The sequence below is a fragment of the Diospyros lotus genome, chromosome 1 (genome assembly GCF_014633365.1).
Source record: "Diospyros lotus cultivar Yz01 chromosome 1, ASM1463336v1, whole genome shotgun sequence".
In the NCBI taxonomy this organism is placed as follows: Eukaryota; Viridiplantae; Streptophyta; class Magnoliopsida; order Ericales; family Ebenaceae; genus Diospyros; species Diospyros lotus.
Genome location: NC_068338.1, coordinates 18,127,892 through 18,138,045, shown reverse-complemented (window position 1 = coordinate 18,138,045; position 10,154 = coordinate 18,127,892).

Sequence of the window (10,154 nt, the reverse complement as noted above, 5' to 3'; positions counted from 1 at the left end):
TTATAAATATGATGTTAAGGGTTATAAGTTATATGATCCAGAAGCGTCTAAATGTGTGATTAGTAGAGATGTTATTTTTGATGAAATTGTTATGTTTCGTGGTTTATTTGCAAAAGAAACTAACCCTACAGGTCACCAGAGTTCTGACATGCATTTAGGTGGAGCTTGAAATTGGTAAGAGTCATATATCTAAGTTGTCATCTCAGATTAAGTTAAGCTCGAAAGAAAGTGTCAGTCCATCAAAATATATATTGTAATGTTAAGGATAGACCTAGAATAAATATCAGACCTGCTCAAAGGTACGTTGAGTCTTATCTTGTTTCCTATGCTTTGAGTGTGGTAAATGATATCCACTACAATTACTGTTGTGTGGATTTAGTTGGTATTTATCAGGAAGATTAATTCTCCGTTATTTTGTTGGAAGAAAGAATTATGGATAATTTTATATTTAAAATTTGAGGTGGAGCTTGTGATAATCATGACCCAAATTTCAAATTCATCTGAAATTAGCATTCTTAATTTGATCGTGATTAAGATTTCGAATTTGATTATAATTAGGATGCTAAATTTGACTATGATTGGGATTTTTCTTAATTGAAGACTTATCTTCTTGGCTCATATTCTGATTAGAATATAATTTCTTGTGTACATCTGCAAATAAATTTGAAGTCCATAAATAGGTGGTGTCCAATACCCTAAAATTAGTGTAACAATATCACAATTGTAGTACCAATATCACATTAGTGATATTTTATTTTTTTATACCCATGGTTTTTCCCTATTTCGATTTTCCACATTAGATTTATGTGTTCATTTGTGTGGTTAATAGTTTGTTTTCGATCCAAAATTATAACACAATACGTCACATAAACACCCGTATAGGCTAAAAATATCGAGCCGAGGCTCTAATACCACTATTAGAATACACCAAAGCTTAGTGTATAATGCAAGGGGTTAGGGTGGCTTTCAAATTTTTTCAAAAACTCACATAAAACACAGTGGAGATGGAATAAAAACGCCCTTAGAAGACTTCGTGTAGAGAGTCATATGCAATATAAAGCATCAAAATGAAAACATAGAAGTAACAATTACCTCAAGCACATTATGATGCTATCGGTTACTCCATTAATGCACCTAGACTTGACATTTCTAATATCTAACAAGTTCCCACAAACAACGCGCTTCCAAGTTTTGTCCATTCTCGTACTCCCACTCTAACCGACCATGCCAACCCCCATAACTGTAGAGGACCAAGACAACCCACACCTACACCACAGTGGAACCCTTCGTTGAACCCACGTGCTAGACAAACACAATGGAATGTGATGCATAAATGTGTTTGGTTATCCTTAAGTGAAGACAGTCGTCTCACGATCGATAGACCAACATAATGAATGGAGCAAGGAGAAAAAGAAGTTGCGATGGAGCAAGAGGAATAAGATGAAGAATAGAATGGAGCCGAGAGCTTCTATTTTCTGTTTCCTTAGAGACGCATGAAAAAGGGAATGGACAAAGTAAGGAGAGTAAGCTAGATTTTCCCTTCATTTTCTCTCTCGTTCATAAATGCATATGAGAATGCATCATTACATACCCAGTAGATAATTTTTGAAATGATGGAAGAATGATATATGAAATCAAATCCCATTCTCATTAACTATCAACCGTTTTATAGCCAAACGATCGACCGATAAAGAAGCCTGTCAACTGTTTCATGCCTTTCATTCTAAGTTTTCATAAATTGCATAAAAGCCTATCATTAACTCTTAATAACCCTTACATTAACTTTTAATGGAATCAAAATCTCCCGTTAACTCTTAACGGCATGCTCGTTAACTTTTCAAAGTTCCCATTAACTCTTAATGGTCTCACTTTGTTAATTTTTAACAGTTTGTTGATTAATTTGTTAATTTTTAACAAGATATCCATCATCATTATAAGAAATAATATACACCCAATAGGGGTTGAATTGGATTTTTAAAAAAAAATTAAATTTAAAGTCTTTTTATGGAAAAAAATGTTCGACCTTTTAGAGCCCTTGAAAGATAGTTATAAAAGATTTTATTAAAAACTTAACTCTTGATGCTTAAAAAAATAATGATGCAAATATGACTTGAATGAGAATAAGTTTTACAATATCAAATTATATAATTATCACTGCAAACTTTGAATGTTAGAAATAAAAACTTAACTTATTGAAATAAAAGGTAAAAATAAATAATGCAGTACACACTAGATAATGGTTCTATAATTTGACTTGTTGATTTTATAATAGTTCGACTCATACAGCCTACTCCACTACCTTGGTTCTTTACTAAAGATTTCAATTAACTCATTTGATAGCTTTTTAATTGGGATCAACTATGACCACTTTACAATAGTTTTTCAAGACTCAATTAAAACCCTACATTTTAAAGGATATGACATAACCACTGCCTTTTTAAGGATTAGGTGAAATCTCTTACTTTTTAGGGATTATGCGAAACCACATAAAGCTTACAAAAGGTGAAAATGATATAAAAAAAAACTTACAAAGAAAGCTCACAATAGAAAAATAATGCTTCTCTCAATCCACAGAGATTTAAGAATGGGAAGCTAAGCTCATTCTTTATATTTATACATCCAATTGGAAATAAAAGCTTGAATGGACTTCTTTGGCTTAAGACTAGAGTAGAAATAATTATAATTCATTTTTTCCTTAGCCTCTTTTCCCTTTTATATTTGTTAATGAACACCTATAAAAAAAACTTGTTCTTTCCAAAAAATTATTAGAATGGTCAAATATCATACTAAATGTGTGAAAGAAAAATTAGAGAAAAATATGTCTTAACAGTAAAAAGTGTGCACTAAATGCACTTGCAACAACTAATTTAACGACTCTATTTTTAATATTCAACACAACATTACTCAAGTAAAAAGTGTTTGTAATCAAATATTTTTTATCATTACTCGAATAAAATACATTTGTAATTGACTATTTTTTTGTTGTACTCAAGTACATACAATTTATAATCAACTAATTTGACAACTTACTCAATTACAAAACATTTATACTCAATTAATTTATGGGACAGAGACATGAGATAATTACTCGATTACAAATTAAATTTAATCGATTATATATCAATATTTACTCGATTACAAAATAAATAATATTCGATTAATTTTTGCATTTACTCGAGGGGATTAACATTGTAATCGATTAAATTTAAACTCTCACTCGATTACAAAATATTTATAATTGATTACAATTCTACAACAAAAACCTGAAATAAATACTTAATTACAAAAAAAAAAATTTAATCAATTAAACTTTAACAGTTACTTGATTAGAAATTCATACATTCGATTACACAAAAAGATTTATATACTTTGACAAATTACTAGAGAATAAGTATTCGATTATAATTTAGATTTACTTGAGTACATTAAGATACTTACTCGATTAAATTTGCTATACTAGAAACTTGCGATAGCTACTCGATTACAAAAGAATATTTAGTCAAGTACAATTGCATACTTAAATACAATTTAACTCGTAATCGATTATATTGTAATATCCTGAAATTTGAAAATAAATAATAATTATTCAAATTGGTGTTTGAAGACATTATTGAATAGTTGAGAATTTAAGAAGAAGTATTTATTTATGTGGTTTTAAGGAAAATAAGGAAGTAAAGGTAATAAATTAAATTATTTAGAAATAGTTAATAATGATTAGTTATGGTATTTGTGGTGATTATTGAATATTTGTGGATTAAAAAGAAATATTAATTTATTTGGGTATTTGGAGATTTAAGAAAAATGTTTAATTATGTTATTTTGAGGAAATAATTATTTATTGGGGAGTATTTGGGGAAAGATTAAAATAAAGTAATTTGGGAGAATTTCTGGAATATTTGGGGTACAAGTGTAATAGGTAGAAATGGAAATTAGGGTATATGTGGAGGTTTTTGAAAATTAGGGGTTTAAAGTGTGATTTGTAGAGATGGGCTGGGATTCTTTTAAATTTATTTATGTATGCATATATGTATGAAGATGTGGGCTGGCCGAGTGGTTGGGTGCGCGGGTGCGGCTGCTGGAGGTCGCAGGTTTAACCCGCGGGAGGCGCGCTTGACTGGAGGAAAAAGAAATATTTTTGGGGCAGCAAAGGGAGGCCAAAACGGTGCCATTTTGGGGCGCTAGTGCTAGCCCACTACGCGACCACGTGGCGCGCGCTGGCGCGCCCATGCGGCTGCTCTCCCTCACCTCTGATTCGCACGAATTTTTAGGCCAATTTGGCTATGTATTTTGCCCGATTTAATGCTTCAATTGAAGCTTAAATTAGAGGAAAATAGTGACCGAGCAGAGAGCTTCCGGAAGAAGAAGATGGCGCGTTGAGGCTGAAAATGGGGAGAAAATTGGGAGAAATTGAGGATTAAATCAAGTTTAATTACGGTTTAATTAGTCGGGTAAGTATGTAATTATGTATTAATAATTTTGTATTTTTAGAATTTAATTATAAGTTTAATTTTATTAATTTTGGATGATTATGCTATGTTACGTGTATTAATTTGGTGCGTAAGTATATATATACACTAATGCACTGTGTGCAAGGAGTGGGCTCACTATGTGCATGAGAATGTATATTATTTTGCCTGTGAGAGTTTGTATTGCTGTGAGTGTGCCAAGTTATATATTTATATATATATAAACACAGTGTATGGGCGTGAGAATCACTGTGTGTGAGTGTAAGGGAATTAAAATAAAAGAAAAGAAAAGAATTGGCCCTAGCCGTGTATACATGTTAGTGGAGATATGTACACCTGCTATTAATAAAAGATATATATACTTTCCTATGTGTATAAGCTAAGCAGAAAGTGATGTTGCATATTAGTGAGTTGTTATTATTATATATTAATTATATATATTGAGCATGTTATTCGAGTGATTTAATTTAATTAAATATAAGATTTATTGAGATTTTATTTACGGTGTGCCTACGTGAGATTTTAGATGGCTAAATTATTTATATTATACGGTTAGATTTAATTAATGTGAGCCACGATTTTATTAATCGCTATTAAATGTTTTACTTCGTAGCGGGAGTGGAAGAAAGGCAAGAAACGGCCGTGTAAAGGCAATTTCCTAACCCTCTCCTCGTGTTCTTTAATTCCCGTGAGAGACCCCGTGATTTCTCGTATTTTATCCCCTTTCTTACTTTAATTCGACACCTAATATTATTTATTGAGTTATTACTCATTTGTTTTAATTTAAATTAAATTCGAAACTTTTAGAACATTATTACTTGTGAGCCTATGGGGGTATGTACCGCCCCCACTCTTTTTGGGAATGATGCTGAACCAGCTTGGGGACTAGATTCTTAGACGTGCGGGTTTATTTACGGTTTTCTCGAATTTATTTATGGTTCGGTCGAGCTATCGAGCAGTGGGGCAGGGGTCGGCTATTTGGTACGTTGAGGTAGATTATTGTACGGCCCTGATGTGGACCGTCGGGTGGACACTCATAGTCACTGACTGTTGACCGGTGCCGGACACTGCTGACTAGCTCTACCAGTATGTGATTTACTATACGATTAGATTAATTATATTACTGTTCATGATTTGATATGCACATGGGTACGGGTTGCATGTTGGGATATTCATTTATTGAATATGCTTGGACACGGACATTCTAGTATGGTTAGGTTGCATCTGGCACGGGCATATGCATCGCGTATGGTTTACTATGTGGGCAGAGCATGGCCTGATGCCTGGATGTATGGGCGCCAGTGTATCACGTTGATGCTCACTATGCCATTGCATTTCTATGTGCATTGCATGGCTACTGGTAGTTATTGGTTCTCGGACGGGAGGACCATTCCGAGGGAGCCTATGGCTCGGGTGGCGGGAGCACCGACCCTGGATGGCGCGCACATGCTGCTGGAGATATTTGTTGCCTTTCAGAGCAGCGGCAGGTTGGTATGAGATTTGGGTGTCGTGTGTCTTGTGTGGGTCTTAAGGACCGGTATGTGCTTTTATTATGCTATACTATTATGTTGTAGCGTCTCATGACTTGTGTGTACTTGGGGGTTGGTGTTCTGGGGGAAGTTTATTGGTTCTATGCAGCCTTCAGCCTTTCTTTTCTTATACTTGCTGAGTCTTTCGACTCACTTTGTTTTTCCATCATTCCAGGTAATGGTAGCGTGAGTCAAGGGCAAGGGAGTCAGCTTCCAGCAGCAAAGTTGGTATGGTGTACAGGCAGTCCCGTCAATCCCTGTTAACTCTAATGTTTAAGTAGGATTTACTCTATTATTTTGTACTATGCCAGGTCTTTTCTTGAGTCTCGTGTATATCAGCACAAAAGTCTGTGTTTATTTATTTATCATGTGACCGTTGTGCTAGCAGGGTACCCGTAGTGCATACATGTGTTTAGCTTCACTTCCGTTGTTCTTATTTTTGTGTATCCATGCCTGGGTGGTTCTTGTCTCGTGTTCCCTTCTTTCTCATTCCGTAAGTGCTCCCGTTCGGGTAGTCCGGGTAATTGGGGATATCCGAGCGGGGGTGCTTACATATATACTATACAAAATTGACTTACTATATTATAAAAGAATTTTATTCAATTGAAAGATAAGTATACTTAACTAAAATCACTTTAGCTCACATGCTTATTTCAAATGAGAGTGATATTCAAGTAATCGATTATAATATTTAGTCAAATATAATTGCATACTTACTCGAATACAATTTAACTCATAATCGATTATATACTATACATAATTGACTTACTCGATTACAAATGAATTTTACTCGATTGAAAGATAAGGATACTTAACTAAAATAAATTTAGCTCACATGCTTACTTCAAATGAGAGTGATATTTAAGTAAATAAATATTTTACTCAATTACATGGAATAGTATCTAGACGTACTTGATTACAATTGAACTTATATTCGATTAAAATGATGAGTATACAAACTCAACAATCTAGATCAACATTTTACTTGAGTAACATATAATTTTTATTTGATTATTATTTTAATATACTCGATTAATTCTATGCCTTACTTGATTAAAATTTTATCAACTTTCATCTTTAATAAATTATTTTAAATATCGTCATCATAATATCAAAATCTAATATATGACTTAATATGACACATCAAGCTCACAAATTTAAGATATTTAATACACAAGTGTTGTTTGTGAAAGTTGGTTCAAACTATATTTTCAATATTTAATGAAATTTGACTAAATTTGTAAAGAATAATAAATTGAATATACTGATTATTACTCAATTGACAAATATTTATTTCTTGATCATAAAAATATTATTCTACCAAGCACACAACATGAAATCTTTTATAGAAATACAATTACTCAAATAACTATTCATAAACACACATATGAAACACGCGTAAGTCAAGTAATTTATTTGTTACTTGATTGAGATAGAACAAATAGAATTTTTTTAGATTGTAAATACGTTAAATACAATATATGTTACTTAACTAAAAGCTATTCTTTTTTAGATCCAAATAAAGATCGTTTATTCTAGATCATACATAAAAATTATAGCATATAATTCAAAATTGCGGCAACAAAATTTTTCAATCATGTTTATCTAGTCACACATAAGTCGAATGACTTATTTATTATTTCATTGAAACAAAACATATATGATTTATATTCTATAAACTCTAAATTATCACCATACACTACTAATGCATATTTTGAGTAATTTTTGAATATAAATACTCCAAAATTTTATTACTCAAATGCATTGAAACTATACTTGATTCACAGACAAGACTAGGCACATAAAATAACTCTTCAATGTATTGCTTATCGAGCAACAAACAATCAACACTTGATAACTTTAGCAATTTTATATTAAATATCAAATAGACAATCTAAGAATTTATATGTGAGACATATTTGCTTCTCAATAAATGCTGCCACATATTTTGAACACTCAAAATCCATGAGCTTCACGTGATACTAATGCATTGTGGATATTTGGAATACCTCTCAAAATCCTATAACAACCTATTAAGATAGAGCAAGAACATTAATAGATAAAGCATAAAACAAAACAACCTTAACATCTTCTTAAAAATATGAGAATTGAACATATCCTAAAATACAAAACAACCTATCATCACAAGCTCATCATAACATATGAGAATATTAAAGTTTTAGCATAAACATTATTCGTCAAAACATTATAATAGTAAACTCAACAATCATCATTAACTCTTAATGATAATTGAGAACACAAGACAACCAGGAATCACTAATCCAATGCATTACCTAGTTTATGTATGACCTTCTAGGTTTACAGTTATATAACAATAAGGACAAGTCAAATTTTTTAACGCCGATTGGATACTTTGATTTGCTATGAGAAACTTTTCATTTCCTCACAACACCTTGAAAAGTCATGAATGACATCTAATGCAATGTCAAAATGATCATAATGGTGATAAAGTAAATACTTAAGGCAAACCTATTAAGGCTTTCGATTACCATGCACTATAATTCTTTCATTGACTAACATCTCAACAAAGCAAGAGATATGGATTGATCAAACTCATATGACTCGATAGTTATGCGAATATCTAGTATAGTGTGATTGAGATGACAAATTGGAACTCCTTCCAACATCAAAAACTCATTTCCAATCGTGAGCCCTAGTTAGGGGTTTTCTAACCACAATCAACTAGGACTGCATGAGATTTCACCTCACACCGAATGTCAATGGATCCTATTAGTGAACATCTACCTCTATACACCACTGCACAGAGATCACACAAAGAGCATTCTCACCTCTTACATCGGATGGTTCAGCTCAATAGCAAATCTCCAACACTAGTGCATAAGACAACTTTGTCGCCTCCAGCATAAGGATCAGATACACAATAAAAACCAGTAACAAATTATCAATCCTCCCAACCATGTGATCTATTACAAACATTACATTCAGTAGATACTCAATTAACATTTGCTAGCATGTATACTATTTGCATTTCATGCAATATAGCATGTGACTCACCATTATTTATCATTAGTATCTTATACTAATTAAAGGGTAATAGCTCACGTGCTAGTCCATAATCGATTAATTATAGTTTTCATTTGAGGAATCTCAGGATTAGACATAACTTTAAGAAATCATGTGTTATATATATTTGTTACATATTTTTAACAATTTAAGAATAAGATCATCAAACAATCTAAGAACTCATTCATACACAAATGGAGAACAATGAATGAAGATATGAGTATTTTATTAATTTGCAAGATTATTATACAAGTATCCATGTTACATATTAGATGCTATCTAAATATAATATTATGGCATATAACTCTTAACTCACTTGATAGGATATGAGATGGTTAAAGATATATAAAATGGACATGGCATGGAAAAGAAATAGAAGACGATATTGATGATGGTGATGATTGGAGGACAGCGTAATCATATAAATGATAACAATGTGTTTGAATTTGATGATAATATATTTGAAACGAGAAATGATATGGTTGCAATCATTTTCATTGATGATTTGCAAAAGGTTAGACCTACTAAGGGTTATTGTGATCAAATTGAAAAGGATGCGGATAGTTTTAGAATATTGTTAAGATAATCAAAGCAATAATTGTAAACTTTTTGTAAGCTCTTTAGATCATTACATTGTAAAATTACTTCGTATGAAAAAAATTAAATAATTGGTCTTAGAAGTCGTCTAATTATATTGTTTCAATTACTATAAAGTGTAATTCTTGGTGATTAAGGATTTGGGTCTTAGCTATATTAGGATAGATGCTTGTGAATACTATTGTGTGTTATTTTGGAGACCATACTAGGGATGAGATAATAGTTGAATGTCCAAAATAACTCAATAAAAATATAAACAGTCTAGAAAATTTGCCCGAAAGTAATTGTGATGTTTTATTCTATAATCATGCTAAATATACATCATTTTTGTACATCTTGAGCTACATAAAGAAGTATTATGATAAAAATACCCCTCGTCTCCATAAGCCTCACGCGCCTCATGAGGGACATTTTTGTCATTGATACACCTTTGTATAGTTTAAGGTGTACACAAAGGTGTACCAATAACATTATTCTTTATTCTAAAACCTCGATTATAGTGTTTATTTTCAAACAA